Genomic DNA, 21,161 nt, shown 5'->3' with positions numbered 1-21,161 from the left:
GGAGATCCTGAGTGACCCACCCCCGGTCTGGTTGGGACGTCACTCAGGCTAGGGCCTCGGCCACTGGGCGGCTATACGCCCATAAGTGGCGCCTCCTCTCGTCCTGGTGCTCTTCTCGGGAGAAGACCCGCGGAGTTGCTCGATCGGGTACGAGCTGTCCCTTCTTCAAGAGAGACTGGGGAGTAACCTCCCCCCCACTACGGCCGCTCATCATGACCCAAGTGCTGGGTAGCCTCTGGGACAGCAAAAACCTGGTCATTAGGTTCCTAAGGGGCGCGAGAGGGTGACCACCTTATCTGCGCTCCGTACCCTCTTGCGACCTAGGTGGCAGGCCTCAAGAGGCCCTGCCCCCTTCGAGCCTCTCGGAGTTTCCGCTCTTTCTCACTCTTGATAAAGACGGCTTTCCTGATGGCACTCACCTCCAAGAGGGTAGGGGATCTGCAAGTACCCTCTCTGTCCACAGATTGCCTAGAACTCGGGCCCGGGATTCTCACGTTATCCTGAGACCCCGCCCCGGCTACGTGCTCACAGTTCCCACCACTCTTCCGAGAGACCAGGTGGTGAACCTGCAGGCGCTCCCCACCGGGGAGGGCCACCCAACCTTTCCCTGTTGTGTCCAGTACGCGCACTGCGCCTCTACTTGGACCGCATGCAGAGCCCAGAAGCTCTGAGCAGCTCTTTGTCTGTTTCGGAGGTCAGCAGAAGGGAAGGCTGTCTCCAAACAGAGGCTGGCGCACTGGATCGTGGATGCAATCGTTATGGCATACAGATCTCAATTCGCCCCTGCCTGTTGGGAGTGAGGCACACTCCTCATGGGCACTGGCTCAGGGCGCCTCTCTGGCAGACATCTGCAGAGCTGCGGGTTGGGCTATGCCCAACGACTCCGTGAGGTTCTAATACCTACGCGCGGAACAGGTGTCAGCCCGCATCCTGGCAAGGTGTAGGACCAGCAGCCGGTAGGGTGTACACCTGCGAAAGCCCTTCCCCCTTCCTTAGGGGGATCAGCGGCTATTACGCCTCCCCTCTTTCCCCCACTGGGTAAAGAACAGGCATTTTATCCATCACTAGCACCTTCCTCGGGGCAGGCTGGGCAGAGCAGCCCTGCCCCCTTAGGCCGGGGAACAGTTGAGTTATCTCCCACATAGCTCTAACCGGACCTAGTGCTCCAGACGTGGTAACCCCCCCTCCGTGGGCTGTTCCGTCTGATGTATCCTCATGAATGGTTCCCACCTTGGCAACCCATGACCTCCCTAGGTGGACTCCCACCTTGCGGTTAACTCCTGCAGTCCGCACATTTTCCCATGAGTTCTTCCCTGATGGTGAGACCATGTGGTGTCTCCACGAATTCCTCCCTACGGTAGGTAGTGGTCTCTGCAGCGTTTTTCCCCCGGGGGGAATAATGCTTTCCCAGTGGCCCTTACGGTGCCGGGCGGCTTCTCGCCATTTAGAGAACTAGGCCTCCGCCCGTGACGGCCGGTGGCAGGGGCTTCCCAACTTTGTGGTAAAGCTCTGGGTCCCCCTTCCTCTCCACTGGATGGTCATAATTTCGCGTTAGTGTCTTCATCTGACTCGCCCAGGCCAGTCAACATCGCTCCGCTAGAGATTGTGATGCGGCTCAGTGCTGTGGCGTCTTACATAGGAACCCCATTCTGTCAGTTCGACACAACGTCGAGAGACCAACAGAAAGGGAACGTCTTGGTTACGGATGTAACCTCGGTTCCCTGATGGAGGGAATGAGACGTTGTGTCCCTAATGTCACAACACTGGCCGCCCAACCCAGCGGTCGGGGGAGGATGCTTAAGGCTCCTCAGACCAAAGGTGAATGAATGAGCACACCGGCTTCCCTCTTATACCCGGACATCCGGGGAGGAGTCCGGCATGCAAATTTCATTCGCCAATTTTCATTGGCCTTTTCTAAATACTCAGAAGATGATAGGTTCTCAAGACAAACCCCATTCTGTCGGTTCGACACAACGTCTCGTTCCTCCATCAGGGAACCGAGGTTACATCCGTAACCAAGACGTTTTGCATCCAAGTACGTTAAATTTCTTGAAATTTATTAAATTAACATGACGCACATCATTGTAATGTCTTTAGCTGTGCAATTGGATCGTTGAATCAGCGTATACTGTACACAGCGAGTTCACCAGTATGAACGCACATTGCGTTCAGAACAACTCGCACACGAATGACTCATTTGAACTGATTCATTTAAACTATTGAACTTTTCAGTCAATAGCGAATATAAGAGATCCTTGAATCATTTAAAGTGATCCACAGAGAATGCAAGATGTGAATGAGCTTTGCTCATTTAGAAAGACTGGTTAATTCAAAAAATTTAAAAAAGCTTTATTTTATATAAAACATTTCTGTTTGGTTGAATAAAAGTAATGTTTTATAGAACTTAATAATTGTCATTTTTATCTAATTTTATTAGAACTTTTAATATGTCAAACTCAAAGTCACTTTGGTTAAGCCACCTAAAGGTACAGTAGGCCTACGTGTGTGTGTGTACAAGATCAGGATGGCACCACCTCTGCCTCATTTTAAGCCAGGAAAAACCCTGCTTAAGTGTAAGTCGTTCTACTTCTGTGTCCCATATTTGGAGTTTCTGCGCGAGAGCACCCTCTTGCTTTCAGATATGGCAGCATTAAACCACAATGATATATCGTCCCAGCCCTAGTTACAACCCATCACTTTAAAATGAAACAACCCACCATAGGTAAATTTAATACCAAACGATTGTGTTCATCCCTTTTGACTCAACACTGGGTTGAAAAGTGATATTGGGTAATTATTAGGGCTGTGTATTGGCAAGGGCCTTGCGATACGATACATATCACGACAGATGAGTCACTATTACCATATATTGCAATATATTTCGATACGATATATATTACAATACATTGCAAAACGTTTTTAATCAAAAATGTAAAAAGAAAATAGAGCTGAAAATACAACTTGCTGTGGACTTTTTTAACATCCTACCAATAAAATCCACCACATACCAGTAGACACTATAGTTTCGATTAAAACCAGTGTTGGGCAGTAACGCGTTACTGTAGTTTGATTACTTTTTTGGTAACAGAGTAATTTAACGTGTTATAATTCCTAAAATAGTAATTAGATTATAGTTCCAAGCCCAGGTAACTATACGTTACAACTGCGTTACATCATTGCCGTTGTATCGTTTTATCATTTAAATTGTAAAAATCGAAATAAGTCTGGATGCCTGCCTGTCGCACCCGCGACGTCATCAAACTGAAACGCGCCTGCGCGGAAAGTACTACCAAAGCTACTCCATTGAAAGCCTGCCATCTTAAACAAAAAACTCGTAACGGCCAATGCTATTGCCACGCGGAATGCAGGCAAGGAGACTAGACACCATATGATTGGCTGAGGTGCCTCTCGTGATCGATGTTAGCCTTTATGCTCCAATTGTAAGTATTACAGACCCAAACATCTCTGTCACGGTATGATGGAGACAGAACCCAAACGCAGACAGCTTGACGGGTTAAACAAAGAAGACTTTAATAAGACATAAATAAAAACCCACGATGGGGAAAACAGTACAAAACCAAAACAAGGAATCAAACTAAAATACCTCCCGAACGGGGAATAAAGTAAACACAAAGAATAATCCAAATAATAAATCCAAACACGAAAGGAGTCCTGGGGGAAACACGTAATCCACAAAGATACGAATGGAGAAGCACAGAGGAGTAGTCAATGACGCAAACAATGAACATCGCAAACAATGAACCGACAAAAACTGGGTAAAGCACAGGACTATTTAAGGGGAACCACTAACAAGGGATAATAATCGAGGGACGGTGAAGGACAGGTGACAAGACTTAACACTAAGGGAGACACGCGGGAAGATGAATGGACAGGTGAGGGAGATGAAACACTAACGAAGAAACAAGGGGGTGGAGTTAAACGAAAGACAGGAGGACATGCGGCGAAATGTCACAACAAACCGCCACGTGTCTCCACACAAGACGAAACATATACAAACAAGACATGGTACTGTCACGACCCTGTCCACAAGGCACGAAAACTCAGGACAGGAAGGACAGGATCCTGACACATCTCCCTATCACAAGACAATCTTTGGTACTACCAGCGAAAACAAACTCAGCATGGAGAGAGAAATGTATGCGTTCTGTAGCTGGAAATACAACCATTATTTTGAGTTTATTTCTGTCAAAGGCAAGAACATTGTTGTGCATTGTCGGTCATGTGGAGGTAAGCAAAACTCTCTCTCCCACGAAAAACAACCTGAAAGGGCAGTACAGCACGGTTAAACTTCTGGAGAAAGTAACATCACCGGGCACGGAGAGCAGTGAATCCACTGCTACTGTCGAGTGCCAGGCTGCTATTAGCAACATGTTATGTTTTGTAAGACTAGTTTTTGCTGCTCTAACGTTGTTATATTTGTTAAATGACGAAGAAATCATCATAGAAATATGCAGAAGCACTAGTTAAGATATACAAGTTATAAGAAACTAAGGAGAGACTTTTTACATTATGGAGTATGCAGGTTTAGAAATACTAGTTAACATATGAAAAAATGTTTTAAGTTAAAATGTCAGAGTTTAACTATTATTATCATTTATGACAGGCTTTATTATGGAATACGCAGAAAGAATGTATTAAAATAATTAAAGATGAGATAGAGTATGCACTTCCCAATAAAGTTTAGTCTTGAGAAGGCTAAAGAGGTTATTTTGTGTTTTTGAGGGGTGGGGTGTAGTAATGTAACGAGTAATGTAACGAGTAGTGTAACTAATTACTTTTGAAATAAAGTAATCAGACCAGTAACTTGATTACTTTTAAAAGGAGTAATCAGTAATTTAATTACATTTCCAGAGTAACTTGCCCAACACGGATTAAAACCAATACAATTCCCATTATAATCATTAAATCTGTAACATTTTCTATTGTGTTTTGGTCAAGGTTCTATTGTTTTGTCAGCAAGGTTGTTTTGGCTGCCCCTAAGCTAGATAGAGCGTTAATGTCAGTTCCTGCATACTTTAGATTGAGTTTTAGGAGACAGAATATTTAATAACTCTGAGTTATTAGTTATTATGCTACTCATGCGCAGCAGGCTACATGAATATAATCTGGATATAGGCAGCATTTGGAAAACGCTTAAAATCGTGAGTTCGTGAGTGTGGACGAAGATGGTTTTTAAAACGAAAACAGTTTTTAAATGAAAATGTATTCGTGTGGACATGATTTAAGAATACGTTTAAAGAGTGGCCCTGACGTGCATGGACCTCTAGAACAGAGGTTTCCAAACTGTGGTTCCAAACATATTGAATTATCGAATGCGCGTTTCTAAACACGTAGCTGCACATCCTAAAATCAAAGCACACGCTGCGCACCCAAGCATCGGCTCTGTCAGCTAGAGCCCCATGCTTACTACTGCTTGGCAGTATGGACTGTATATGATGTTAAAAGTGATTTAAAAAATATTATCGATAATAGAGGTTGGACTATCGATACTCTATTGTGAAAAAAAATATTGCAATAGTTTGCTGTATCGATATTTTTGACAGCCCTTGTAATTATATGATTTACACCAGCCATGTTTTGCATCTACAGTACATGTCTTTTTGTAAACCACATACCATAACGTCACCATGATTTATGAACCAAAATATAACAAGCGAGCAGGTATGGACTCATATGAGGTTGTGAAAATTACATATTGCCCAAGTGCATAGAGCTCTATTTTCACAGCATACGGATAAACATTCTGTTGCTTGGCGACCAACTTAAAATATTGCCTCTACCTAACATGCTTACCATAAATACAGCCAGCATATGACTGCTGTACCTTGCAGGCACTTGGCCTTTTATAGGAGGTCAGGACTTTTGTCAGTAGGGTTAAGAGTTGAGTCAGTAGTGAAACAAAGCTTTTTGCAGGTGGTGCTTGTAAATGATTGTGGCTTTTGATTCTGGGCAGGAAGTCAGAATATGTATTGACTATACATGCCACTGGCATAACAGGAGCCCTGATAGAGGATTTTGCTGAACTACAAGCAGAGGCGAACCTACATTAAGTGGCGGCCCAAGGCAAGATTATTCAACGAGCCCTTCTGACATTTTTTTGTGAATATTTATTTGTCCTAAAAATAGAATTGCACAATGATCAAATAAAAATATAGTCAAAAAACATGTGATACAACAAAATGTTTACTTTTACAACATTAAATGTCAATGCCCAAATATTTATCATATATTACCAATACATTGAAAATTAAGAAATGCTATAAAGGTATGGTTAGCATCAATTTTGTTACTTTATTATTCAAAGGGACAACCGAAGCATAAATCCCTCTAATGAATGTCACAATCTGCTGCTGGGTCATTATTTATCAATGTTTTTCTTTCTTTGCCATCGACTCTAATAAGCACTTTATACGAGTGCTCTCCGTGCAAGACTTTGAGTTCATCTAATGCCACATACAGAATAAAATGTTTTAAATCTAAATGAAAATAGCATCAGGATCGTTTTCTAATGTATGCCTTCATGGATGTGAAGCACTTTATTCAGAGGTAAACAACTGTATAGTGTGTTAATAAAACTTCACAGTAGATGGAAAGCTATATTGTATTGCCCCAGCGGGTGTCACATTATGTAAACTGCATTTATAACAAGGAACTGCACATATGCAGATGTCATAGCAAATTGTCAAGATTCGGTGGGGAGAGAACCCAATTGCAGGCAGGCGGGGTAGAAGGGGTTAATAAAGACTTTATTTTAAATGTAAACACAAAACAAAAACCCATGCGGGGGTAAAATAACAAAGACAAGGGGAATAAGAAAAGGAGACTTAACAGGAACAATAAACTACGAACTAGACTAACAGAACACTAAAACTAAACTGACAACAACTAGATAAACATATACTCACAAACAGGAACAGGGTACAATGACTAGACAGGCTTGGGGAAACACTACGGTGGCACACTGGAAACACAGGTACATGGAACATAATGCACAAGCAACAAGACAATGAAACATGAGGGCATTTTAAAGGGAAGACAAACGAGGGATAATGACACAGGGCAGGTGAGGGTAATCAAACACGGCCGGGAAACAATACAGGAAACGAGAGGGGCAGGGCCAATGACAAGACACCGGAGAGACCGCATATTATTGTCAAAAGGACAATAATATGTTTCTCTCCACACATAACCTAAGGCTTTATCATGACTCTGCCACAAGATCAAGAATTACATGACATAGGGAGGCAGAATCATGACAGCAAATAGCTGTAAATACACACACAGCTGTAAATATCACCTTATTCTCTTTTTCTGAAGTTAACTCTCCACTGCGAGGCCGTGGATTGAAGAGCGCGCTAAATAAAGACAAGGCGGAGCTGAAGTCTGCCGCTGTTGTCAGGTGTTTCGCGGATATCATCAGAGAGGGCCCAGCAAAAAGGGTTGCCAGAATGTTGTTGAGCGTTTTATTAAGATGACAATTTCTGACTGTTTCAATGGTCAGCTATCGGGGCCTACCTCAAACAAAACCGGGGCCCTAGGCAATTGCCTGCTTGCCTGCTCCATTCCTACGCCTCTGACTACAAGTTACCACGGCCAGTAATGCTTTAATTCAGCAGCTTGATAAAATGTTAAACCGCTTCCTTCCTGATGAAGATGAGAAAGCCACTTGAGTGAAGTTTTACCACAAAAAAACGAATAGTGAGAAAAAAATGATACAAAGTGCAAAAAAAAAACTAGAAGAGGCATATAGAAAGCAAGAACACAATTCAAAGCAAGGACTGAAAGAGTTCATGCCGGCAGCAGCTGAGAGAACACAGATTAATGCTTGGTGCTTCGGTTTTTTGCTCTGGAAAGGAGGCTGGAAAGTAAACAATTAAAATAATTACATTTTCCGCTCTGAGCTCATTCCTTAACTGGACTGATAACCCCTAGCTCTTAGTCTAAGCCCATTAGTGGTCATTATACAAATAAGTTATGCTAAAAAGCTTAGCTACATGATAACACTCTTCATTACCTATTGCTACAAGTGGCCTCCACCTTTGCTGCGCTACTTTAGAGAAAACTTCCACAAAATGCAAAAACATTAATCAGCAAAATGGAATGAGGGTGGAAATCGGGCTGGTCAGGTTGCTCAAACAAGAAGAGCAAAGTTTAACTCCATAGAGTTTAGACTTTTTTGAGAAACAAATTACAAACATACATTTCATAATAAACTGAATTACATGAATAAAACGAAAATAAGTATGATGATCGTGATGATTCTACTGCCATTTTCTCATCAGGGTGCCTGACATCTGCAGTGGTGTACAAGCCAAAGACCTTGACAGTGGTCAAGTGAAAAGATCTACGAGCCATGTATACGTGCACCCAGCAACATATTACTGCCGCAGCATCATGTTTAATCTACTGTAGTGGCCGGTCCTGCTTTTAAGAGCCAGTCTGCTTGACGGAATGCAAGGATTCGAGGCAGATAGGTCAAGATTTCTCATTGTCCCTTCAATACAGTCACAGGCCAGCAGCTAGCAAACACACCCAGACCCCCATACACACATCCAGAGGAAGGGTCTGCGGGGACCAAAACCCTGCAGCTGCACTTGATGCTGTGTTCAAACGTCATTGTCCTTTTGGCAGCTAAGACCAACATCAATGTCAACATCCTATAAGAGCAAATAAATCACAAACACTCTAGCAATACATGCTATTGCATTCCCCCACAGCAACAAACTTAATCTGAACACTTTAAGTGAAGGATGATAATAAGACCAATAGTTCTGTGATTTTAACATCTTAGAAATGGCTTGCAGAATTTGCAGATGTTTGATACTGTTATTTTACTTTTTGTTGGCTAAAAACATAAATGCTTGCTGTGTGATTTGTGCGAAACCTCACAGGCAAACTGAAGGCAGATTGATGCTCAGTCCGAGAAGAGATTATAAACTGTTTAAAGAACATTAAACATTAAAGAAACATTAAGATAAAAAGTTTAGATTGACTAGTGATGGTTATTTTTGAACGAACAATGGTTATTTCTCCTGTTTGATCAGCAGCTCTTTAGTTAAGAACTATAGAATATATATCAAATGTAATGTTAATCATCCATTTGAACATTTGTATATACATATTTTCCACCTTTAAAATGCAAAATATTTCATGAAATATGCAACATCTACCAATGGCTTAAATGATAGCATATATTTAAACCCATCAATGTCTTATGTCTTATGCACAGTGTATGAGCCATTCATTTTTTATTAGTTTCAATTTATTTTCAACATGGAAAACTTATATTTCAATAAGCCAAATGTTGTTTTTCCTTTCACCAGGAGTTAAACTTTCAGAAGAATGTTTTTGGTCTCACAGAAGTTTGACATTTGCTCTGTTTATAAGACAGTCCCTTCGTAATGGACTTCAACCGACAGACTTTCACAACACAATAATCAAACTGTCTGAACGAATGCAAACAAACAATGACTAAGCAGCAGCAAGTTCTCACATGTCCTGTGAATGATGTTACTGGCTTTGTCACAAGTGTTAGGAAGGACATTTTTGTATAATCTTTGTAAAATCAAAGCAACTTAGAGTACATTGAAGCTACACATCTGATCGGAACTGTATGTGTGTTCCCTGGGATTCGAACCCACAACCTTTTGCTCTGGTAACACAAGGTTTAATGCTCTATACCACTGAGCTACAGAAACAGAAATAGATAAATTATATATTTAGATATTTTTTTATTTAGCCAAGGTAAGCATTCACTGATTTTTTTCATTACAATATTTTAACTCCTTGCAGGCAGCACAATGATCTTCTTGCTTGAGCACCTGCCTCTTTGGCCCTTAATGCTGAAAGTGGCCTTTTGTCAAGGCAAAACAATATTATTGTTTCTGTAAAAAATTCAGAGAGGGTTAGAACAAAATTATATTTTAAAATGACAAAACTATTTTTTCTACAACAGCAAAGACAGCAACTGCTGCAGCAACATCCCCATCAGCCCCCTCAACATCAGCTGCTCCTTGTAAGTTATGTCAGCCCACAGTGTTTTAAAGCATATTGCCTGCAATCTTACAATACAATATGTCATGATACGGTGACCATGTCCTACACAGTTAACTACAACAGCTGTTATTCTGCATAACAGAGAGGAAACCTTAAAGGGACAGTTCACCCAAAAATGAAAATGATATCTTCATTTACTCACCTTCAGATTGTTTCAAACCTGTATACATTTCTTTGTTCTGCTAAACACAAAGGAAGATATTTGGAAGAATGTTAGTAACCAAACAGATCTCATCGCCCATTGACTCCCATAGTATTTATTTTCCCAACTATGGCAGTAAATGGGGGATGAGATCTGTTTGGTTAATGACATTCTTCCAAATATCTTCTGTTGTGTTCAACAGAACAAAAACCTTTATACAGGTTTGGAATAATCTGAGGGTGAGTAAATGATCACAGAATTTTTGGGGGCACTATCCCTTTAAGGTTTGGAAAACTTAATTCACGTCAGTTTCTAATCAGACTTATAAATAGGTGCAAACAACGTATTTTTAAACTTTTAAACATTAGAATGGTCTTTTCTGCATCATGGCATTTGCTGCTGCATCAAAACAGGAGCATCCATATTGATACACATATCAGCAAGGAATGCATCGCGATATAGAGTATTGCTGATTTGAGCACAGCCCTATTTAAAGCCTTGAGCCCCTTGTATACTTTGAGCACCTGCCCCTTTAAAGGTCTCTCATTTTCTTTGCAAATGTAAAAATCTAGATTAAAACAAAGTCTATTTCAACTGATGGTTTGTTCACTGCTTTCGAATGTCCCCAGAATAATGTTATGTAAGTCAGTCAGAGCTCAGTAGGGGCTGTTCAGCCCTGCTTATGGTGAACTTAGTTATGTGCTAATTGCAATCTTTCATGCCAGCAGTAGCGGAAGAGAACTGTGTTTCTACACTAGTGGGACTGTAATCTTCTAGAGTCTATGGAGAGACAGTAAATGAAATCCAAATAGCAAAACCACAATAATTAGATATGACACCAATTACAGTGCACAAACATGTAAATTCCCTCTGTCCTTGGAGAGGGCTAGATTCCCACAGGCAATTGAGGAGTTGATCCAGACTGTCTGCAACTTGTAATGAGCACCAGCTGGTCACCATGTCACCATCATCCACATGGTTGAGAACCAAACAACTCCGTCAATAAATAGACGATGGTCATCTTATTCAAAGGGCTTACTGGGAGAAATGAGTCTTTAAACGAGACGGATGAGAGCTCACGGTTTTTATAACTATATAGACGGTTTCAAAGCAACAACATATACAAATGTTACTGCGCATGCATGCTTTTGAGGCCCAAACAGTCCCTGTAGATTTTACTTCTGATTTATTTCTGATAACAATCAAAAGAAACAAAGTAAATTACATTAGCTAGTAAGTTAAAAGTATGTCTAGCCAGTATTATTTTGGGTTAACAGAAGAACGTTACTTGGCTAAACCTAAATGCGACATAGTTACACGACCCATTCAACAAACTGTTTATTTAATAAAATTAACATACAATAAACAATATACAATAAATCTGAATATAAATTGGGATTTATATAAATTGATTAAAATATAAATAGTTATATTATTAGCCACTAGCCAGACTGATAAACATACCGGAAATTAACTTCGGCCCAGCGCGCGCGTTCGATGAACCTGCTTATAAGTTGCGTGATCCCATGGGAATTCGTAACTATTTTACAAGGTGGCTGATTTGTATTAATTCGTACAATCAGTCTTTGTCAGGTGACGAATCATTCACGAGAATCAAAGTGCATTATGGGTATCGCCGCCCTTTGTAAGGTCAATGCCGAGATGTTTTTCATTCAATTTCACTTCATTTCAGAGATAAAATGATATGTTATTGTTGTGTAATATGTTGTAATACTAAGACACACGATAGGAGAAACAGCCGAAAGCTTCATCCACTTGGAATTATTTTTTAGGTTTCCCACTTGGAAGAAAGATTACGGACAGCATGTAATAACACATTCTGTTATGCATTTTAAAACTGATTTTTAACCCAGTGTTGCTTTAATAAAAACGTATGTAGTACAATCGAATCTTCATAAATGTGTTTTTGATTGTTATCAGTATTACTTGACAGCCAGATGAATTACAGAAAATCTTGAACAAACAGGGTAAGGTTTATTGGTAACGTCAGAGACTCACATAACGTATATTACTTACAATTGTGTGCAAATAAATGGTAGACAAATACAGTACATATAATTAAGTATAAGTAAATGTACGTTTTTATACCGTAAAGCAGATAGTAATATCCAAAAATGAGGTTGGAGGCAGCAATGCCAGGGTACTCGACTATTTGCGGCCAGGTAGTATGGATCTGTGTTGTCAATGAATGACAAATTATATAAATTACACTTCCTGAAATCTTTGGTGATATTATTTCGGTATCGTATGGACTTGGTTTGCTTCTGTTTCTCCAGTATGTATATGCAGCAAGATCTCCAAAATGGAGCCTCGGTGACATCTCACACAAAAAACCCACGTGTCTGAAATGGCCGATAGGAACCACCCTGAGACATATGATTAATAGAAAACACACAGTACTGAAGATGCATCCCTAACCCAACCGTCAGTGTCGCAAAAGCGAATAGTACAAAAATGGATGAGAAAGATTGTACATACAGTGGCTTGCAAAAGTATTCATCCCCCTTCATTTTATTCACATTTTGTTATGCTGCTGCCTTATCTTAAACTACTTTAAATTAAAAATAATTTACATTAATCTACACTCCATCCACAATAATGACAAAACAAAAAAACAGGTTTGTGACAACTTTGCAAATTGATTAAAAATTAAAAACTGAAATAAGTACATTGCATTAGTATTCATACCCTTTTCTGGGACACTTGAAATTTAGCTCAGAAGCATTAGATTTGCTTGTTGATGTTTGTACACTTCGAGTGGAGTTAACCTGTGCCAAATTCAATTGAATAAGTATGATTTGGAGCGGCACATACCTCTCTATAAAGGGTGCAACAGCTGAAAATGCATATCAAAGTAAAAACCAAGACATGAGGTCAAAAGAACTGCCAGTAGAGCTCTGAGACAGGATTGTATCAAGGCACACATCTGTGGAAGACTCCTGAAAAAAATCTGCTGTATTGAAGGTTCACAGAAGCATGTAGCCTCCATTTATCCTCAATGAAAGAGGTTTGGAACCACCAGATCACTTACTTGAGCTGACCTCCTGTCCAAACTGAGCCATCGATGGAGAAGGGTCTTGGTTAGAGCGGTGACCAAGAAGCTGATGATCACTCTGGTTGAGCTCCATGATCATATATGGAGATGGGAGAAACTTACAGAAGGACAAACATCACTGCAACACTCCACCAATCTGGGCTTTATGGCTTATTGCCCAGACTCAATCCTTTGCTCAGTGAAGACACATGAAAACTTGAAATATACAAAAACGTACTTCAACGATCTTTCAAACTGTCAGAAACAAGATATTCTGGTCTGATGAATCTCAGATTCATGCATCATGTCTGGAGAAAGCCAAGCACTGCTCAACACCTGTACAATACCGTCTTAACAGTAATGTGTAGTGGAAACAGCATCATGATGTGGGGGTGTTTTTCAGCTTCAGGGACTGTACACAAAATACGGAGATAATGATCATGAAAACCTAGCCCAGAACATTCAGAACCTCGGACAGGGCAGAAGGTTCATTCTCCAACATGACAATGATCCTAAGCACACAACTAAAACAATGCAAGAGTGGCTTATGGACAACTCTGTCTATGTCCTTGAGTGGCCCAGCTAGTGCTTGAACCCAACTGAACATCTCTGTAGAAACCTGAAAATGTCTGTCTACTGATGATCTCCATCCAACCTGACAGAGTTATGAAAGGATCTGAGGAGAAAATGACAGAAAATTGCCAAATGCAGATGTGTAAAGCTTTTCACATCATACCCAAAAAGATTTGAGTCTGTAAAGGCGCTATAACCATTTTCTGAGTTAGGGTATGAATACTTATGCAATGTACTTATTTTGTTTTTTATTTTTAATAAATTTGCAAAGTCTGTCAAAAAATCATTCCCTATCGATACATCACTCGTCGCGTAGCAGGACGCTATGGGGAAAACTCATTTTTCTCCGATGACTGAAGCTTTACAATAACGCAGTGAATACTTCACGGCCATTGGTGCTGCAAAGTAAAACTTTGAGCCAATGGCAGCGAAGCTGCACGGACCTATGGCGATGGTGCCCGCCAAAATGGGCGGGGCTTATGGCTATATAAGCAGACACATCACCGTAGGGTCCTCAGATTTCTTCTCCTTCAGTGACGACTTCTACCTCGCTACTCGGACTGATAGCTTCGCCGTCGGAAAAGCATTGCAGCGGACTGGACCTCTCTGCTCAGCGAATTCGCTGGTTTTCTCAGCAGCACTGGTTCCTGTTCCCTGCCGCCATCCGGCAAGCTCTAAAACAGCAAATTTCCAGAGCAAATTTCCTGAGCAGATTTCCTGCGTCGTTGTTGCAAATGCCGCGCCACTGTCATTCGTGTGGGATATCCCTGCACGCCGCTGATGGTCACAGTGAGTGCGTCTCATGCTTGGGAGTTTCCCACGCTCAAGACGCACTCAGAGAGACGGAATGCCCTCATTGCGAGAGCATGAGTCTCTCCTCTCTGCGCTCGCGGATAGCTTTCTTCTCAGAGAGCGAATCTGCTTCTCGATCCCTCCCGCTTCACTCTACGGAGACGAAGCAGCGGGGTAGAGGAACTAAGCGCTCGGGGAAGCACGAGCTCACGTCCCCTCGGCGTGCCTCGCCCTCTCCAGAGAGAGAAAATTCTCCCGTTTGTTTTTCCCAGGCCGACCAGCGTCTGCCGGTGGCATGGTCTCGTTTGGCGGAAGCGAATTCGAGGAAGACGACAGCATGCCGTTAGCGGCTTCAGACGGGGAGGAGCTGTCAGGCTCGGTTTTCGACCCCGCCCCCCTGCCGTCTATAGAGCACAGCGAACCCGCGCCGGGTCTGGATTCCGAGCTTTTTCGGGTCCTTACTAAGGCTGTGGAGGAGCTGGGCTTAGAGTGGTCCTCTCCGGAGGAACCCGCTTGCAGCCGCCTGGACGAATGGTTCCTGCCGGGGCGCCGCCAAGCCCCTCGTCAGCGAACTTCACCGTTCTTCCCGGAGGTTCACGATGAACTCACCAGGTCATGGCACGCTCCCTACTCAGCCCATCTACGAACCTCTTCTTCCTCCGCTCTCACCTCGGTTGACGGCACAGAGGAAAAAGGATATGAGAAGCTGCCTCCCCTGGATGAGTCGGTGGCCGCACATCTGTGTCCGCCCTCGGCCATCGGTTGGACGGCAAAAGCGGCCCATCCCTCTAAGCCGTGCAAAACCACCTCGGCCCTCACTGGACTTTGGGGCGCCCACCTCGGCCCTCACTGGACTCACTGGACTGGACTTGGCCGGCTTTCTCGTCCGCCGGCCTATCGGCTTCAGCATTGCATTCTATGGCAGTGCTTCAAGTGTACCAGGCCAAACTCCTCCAGGGCATGGACGTGTCCGGTACAGATATCGCGCCCTTCAAAGAACTGCGGAGCGCGACGGATCTCGTCCTATGCGCCACCAAGGCCACGGCCCAGGCGATAGGCAGATCGATGGCCAGTCTCGTGGTGCTCGAGCGCCATCTGTGGCTGACGCTCACAGAGATCAAGGAAGCAGACACGGTCCCCTTCCTCGATGCTCCAATATCTGCTGCCGGCCTCTTCGGACCAGCAGTGGAGGGTTTTGCGGAAAGCTTCACCGCAGCGCAGAAACCTTTGCAGGCCATGAAGCACTTCCTGCCCAAGAGACCCAGGTCCAGACCTGCGTCGGATCGCCCCAAGCCAGCGCCGTCTCAGCAGCCGGTGAAGGCCATGCCCCCCGCTGCCCAGAAGGTAACAGGAGCTGAGACGCTTCAACGATCTCGCTCCGGGAGACGTTTCCCCCACCCTCAGCGTCAGGGACCCTGGCCAAAGATCACGCTGGACCCTGCGCCTCAGGCACCATCCTGAGACCGAGGAAAGGAAGAGGAAGGGACCGTGTCTCGCTGCTGCTGGACCTCCTTCAAAGAAGGCTCTTTTGTTCGCCCAAACACCCCGTTCTGTTCCAGGTGCTGGCGAAAATGTGTTTTTGATCCACAATGTGAATACCGGGTCTGTTCTAACACCCGCACAACCCACCGCTGTTATAGCGGGCACTTATATAAAACACAAACATTGTCAGAAAAAGAGCAACCTTCCTCTTCCACTCTCCACAGGAGTCAAGTCCCCGAAAGGCGGCATACCTCCCCAATGCATTTAACCCCTTGCCATATGGGCCGAGGCCTGGCGGGCCATCCCCGGGGTATCGGATTGGGTAATGGGAATAATATCTTGAGGATATTCACTCCAGTTCGCTCTCGCAGACCCCTGCGTTTCCGCGGGATGATCACCACCCGAGTCCAGAGTGCGAATTCACACGTTCTGCGCACGGAGTTGGGGAACTTATCGATAGGGAACGTACCTACGTAACCTCGGTTCCCTGAGATATGGGAACGAGTACTGCGTTCCTGGCCGTGCTTACAAGCTGTATATGGTCGTCGCTTCAGTCGAAGTAACCTGAGGACCCTACAGTGATGTGTCTGCTTATATAGCCATAAGCCCCGCCCATTTTGGCGGGCACCATCGCCATAGGTCCGTGCAGCTTCGCTGCCATTGGCTCAAAGTTTTACTTTGCACGCACCAATGGCCATGAAGTATTCACTGCGTTATTGTAAAGCTTCAGTCATCAGAGAAAAAGGAGTTTTCCCCATAGCGTCCTGCTACGCAGTACTCGTTCCCGTATCTCAGGGAACCGAGGTTACATTAGTAACCGAGTACGTTTTTTGTTTTGTCATTATTGTGCATGGAGTGTAGATTAATGTAAAAAAATAATCATTTAAAGTAGTTTAAGATAAGGCAGCAGCATAACAAAATGTGAATAAAATGAAGGGGGATGAATACTTTTGCAAGCCACTGTATTCATATTAGCCACCTTGTTAAATAGTTATGAGTTGCAACAAGATTGTGTTGATAAGACATGAAAAACAGGACACCTTTATTTAGCTTGTCTCTCCTGATTTCTATCACAAGCAAATAAAAAAGACTGAAGGTCTCATTGTGTGTGCGTGTGTGCGTGTGTGTGTGTGTGTGTGTGTACTTTAATTAAAACTGATCTGATAACAATATAGTTGTACTGTACATCGACCAAAAAATATCAAATTTAATATATCTTGATCTTCAATGTGTATCTTTTTAGCTGCAAATAAAGATGTTCAAACAAGGAAGTCCCATTAGATTCGCTTTGTACTAACCATGTGATGAATTCCACGACTAAAACTGTCAACATTTTTGCGCCCAATGCACTCCATTTACCCACCGAAGTACCTTCACAACTGGCCCCCAGTGGACCATGGAGAGAAGCAGCTGAACCAACAAAGCCAAAGATCTACAAAAAGCGAGACGCTGCTCAGTTCTAGGAAGAAATCAATTTGTGATGACCATGTTAAATATCCCCTGTGTGCTTTCAGCACTTATTCCTAAACCACAGGTCTCAAAACGACTGAAAGGGCAATAATCAAACGATATGTCACAATCCAAGAAAAACGCCACAAAACACATCCTTTCAAGTACGCTAACGTCTAACGGTCGTCATTCCTGGTCATTTGTGTTCACTTGCTTGTATTTACCAGCAACAGAGCTGATATGAGATCTATAACATGTGCTGTGTGGGCAGTCACAGAGAAAAGGAATATGAGCTATTAAATGTTTCAGTAACTGGGCACAACCTGTCCAACAGACTGGCAGCCACTCACTATTAGTCAGCCATGGTGAGTGGGTTGGACACTTTCATGCCACTATGAGAGAAAGAGAGACCGGAAAGATGACATTCACACTCCAGCCTTGTCTCTTAGAAACACATTCGCCTACCATGTCCCTCACAAAACTTCTGTCCGGATCTTCTTAATGACTAGGAAGAGAGTTCACATACAAATAGGAAGATGCCCTGGATACGTGTGCATGTCTCTGTAATAAACGGATGTGTTGTAATCAGCATTCTGCGTTCTTTACTGGGAATGTAATTGTTGTTCAACCGAGATGAGATGCAGTGACCCTTTCCAAGACAAACAAGCTGCTGTTCAGATTTGTGTGCTTTGCCTTGGGCGATTTGCTAACCCTGCCAACTAGCCTGCAACAGCATCTCTTGATACTCCCGACAGTGGCTGGGCTAAAAAGTACCAATCTCTTAAAAGGACCATCACATTACTCTTTTAGTGAAGTAGTAATCATGAATGCATACATGACGTGTTTTCAAGGTCCACTATTAAATAAACGCTATAACCACTTCTTGCCCCAATAACTCCTGCATACAGGTCCACTGCCTCTATTTTATCACAACCCACTGAACTTTCACACCCTGCTTTCCAAAAGATCAACAAAGCTTTACTGTATTCATAAATTTAAATTGTCAGCACTGCAGAATTTATGAATTATTTATCCATTTAACAGCACAGGTAATAGTGTTTAGCCCATGTCATACACCCACACATGCATATATGTATTTTAAATGCTAATTCATGTTGCTTGATTAGTTTACAGCTCTGTTCATTAGTCATATCATCGCTGTCCTTCTGAAACCTTGTATGTCTGTCCAAATTCTCATTTTTCTAGGAAATTGGATAAATACTGTACTTTTAAAATGATTAAATACAGTATTCTAAAAAAATGCTGGGTTGTTTTTGACACATTCTGGGGAAATATTGGACAGAACACACTGCTGGGTTAAAATTACCCAATGCTGGGTTATTTTTAACCCAATTGCTGGGTTGTTTTACCCAACCATGAGTGGAAACAATCCCGCAGTTGGGTTGAAATAACCCAGCATTGGGTAATTTTTATTCTTTTCAAAGTTTGAAAGATCAAAAGTGAATGGTTGACATTTCCAACTTCCATTTGCTCTTTATGTTACCGGATACATATACTTACAATACATAGGCCTATGTCTCACTCTGTTTTACGTTCCTTCACACATAAACACACGCAACCAAAGGCAATAAGCTCTCTAGTTATCGCACTACAGATGATGAGAAAACTCTGTATTCTTCGCTGTCTGGTGGACAAAGCTTGATTTGTAATGCAGAAGGCAACTGGGACACAATAGTGGCCAGACGGTTTGACCCAGTGACTGGTAGTAAGAGGTTTTAAGGCAGCCCAGCTGTTCACTGTGAGATAATTGATATAATGCTGCTGATGTTCTGTTTTAAAAAAATATTTCTGTACTTATAACCAAATGTGGATAAACTTGCAGAAGATTACGCTTTGATTACTGAAACCGCAAGTTAGGGGGCACAGGAGTTATAATGATGGTCACATTGATAAAGATTTGAGGCATTTAATACTAAATGTCAATTATCTTGTTTAAAGAGAAAAGAAAATGCTTAGGCATTCTTAGGTATAAGTATTTAATATAGTCTAATCAGTTCTGCACGTATATGTATGTGCTACACTTTACAAGCGTCCTGACAGAAACTTCTCACGACGACTTGTGAAACTGAGCGTAAATATCTGATTTACACTGCCATCTGCAGGAGTAGAGCTCTTAAGAAACACTTACAGGTGTACTGTGAGAAGGGTCTTCACTCGTTTATTGGCCACAACCTACAGAAGAATCGTCTTAAAAACGTATTTAAGCCTAAACGTCAGTGACCAAATTTCCCGCTCCTTTTACACCGAGTTTGCGTTACGTCAGCACCATGGACAGCGATCGTTAGTATTCAGTGCGACGCTTTAAACCGTTAAAATAGTCTGCAATCGTGTAAAGAATCAAACATAAGATCCGAGTGAAATCTGAGTGTTTCTCTCAGAAAACATAGTATTTTTTTTAGCTTTAGTGGAAGCACATCGGAATCGGGTTGTCAGAACTGTAGAGAGTACGTCGAAAGATTAGGATAATGCCTATGCACTGCATACATACAATCATTTACTTAACAATTTTAGCATGAGATGTGCTAAAATGTTGAATTCTCAGCTGATGAAACATTAAGTCCAAAGAATACAGGCATTACTGCTTTGAGTAAATTATTCAGCGACAACCCCTGACGGAAATGTATAAAAACAAACCAGTTTAATTGCGGTACTTATAGTAAACCACAAATTTACTATGGTCTTAGTATAGTAAGCATAGTTTATCCATAACAATTGTGATAAAATTATGGTATTGAAAAAATGAAGAAAAAAAACATTATTACACTTCAACACTGTTTTGACATTTAAAATACATAAAACGCATCTATGGTAAGAACCTACCTTGTAGCTTTTGTTCGTCTTCGTGTTATAGGCTATTGATGGCCCATTAAATCCTTCAAGTATTTGGAAGAAGTACAGCGGAAATTCCAAACGTGCACGACTTCGATACACACGTAGGCTAATGTTGATTCATATGAGCTGGGATAACGGAGGAGGTTTTGTCACGATTTCTGCGAAACAACAGCGAGGGCGAATTCACGGTCTCAGCGCGAGTCTGAAGACGATTGACAAGTCTCTCTTGAAACCATTTGGCGCTACGTTTCCTTTCCGAAGTTTCAGCAGTCTTGTTTTTCCCGGTGGAGCGGGGGTCGCACGCATGTGGCGTTACAATCACCAACTGTCGTTTCTCTGGTCCGTAGCTGGTAAAGAGACAAAACAAACGACACCTTGAGTTAGCTATTACTGTATACAAATTTGCGTTTCAAATGAGCGACCACGAAGCATGTTTCTCCCCTTCCTGCTGGAGCTTCTGCAGAAAGATGTGCGTAGGTGAGGGAGTGACGCAGATGGTGTTTAATAAAGCAAAAGCCTGCGATAATATAGGTTAATGGATACTATATTACTGAGATTATACATTAAGGTCTTGCCGAGGTGCATTTTAACCTCTCATTAAACTATAGCAAGGCGAAGATTAACTTTTAATGGACGGCTAACGTCTTAAGACAAGTGCGATTTTTTTAAATAATTAAAACAAATAAATAAATAATATATAAAATAAAATAAACATATATACTTGAACCAATATTAGAG

At 42.3% G+C, this 21,161-nt stretch overlaps 1 protein-coding gene across 1 annotated transcript in view; it reads right to left on the bottom strand.

Annotated features, from left to right (window-relative positions):
- nlgn1 (neuroligin 1) overlaps window positions 1-20,875 on the bottom strand; it is a 233,480-nt gene extending 212,605 nt beyond the window's left edge. The window contains exon 1 of the mRNA XM_057361845.1: window positions 20,412-20,875. The gene's annotated coding sequence lies outside the window, so the exon portion shown is untranslated. The remainder of the gene's footprint in view (window positions 1-20,411) is intronic.
- Window positions 20,876-21,161: the final 286 nt, after the last annotated feature.

This window comes from Triplophysa rosa, linkage group LG20, assembly GCF_024868665.1.
Source record: "Triplophysa rosa linkage group LG20, Trosa_1v2, whole genome shotgun sequence".
In the NCBI taxonomy this organism is placed as follows: Eukaryota; Metazoa; Chordata; class Actinopteri; order Cypriniformes; family Nemacheilidae; genus Triplophysa; species Triplophysa rosa.
This window is presented reverse-complemented; position numbering and strand designations above follow the sequence as displayed.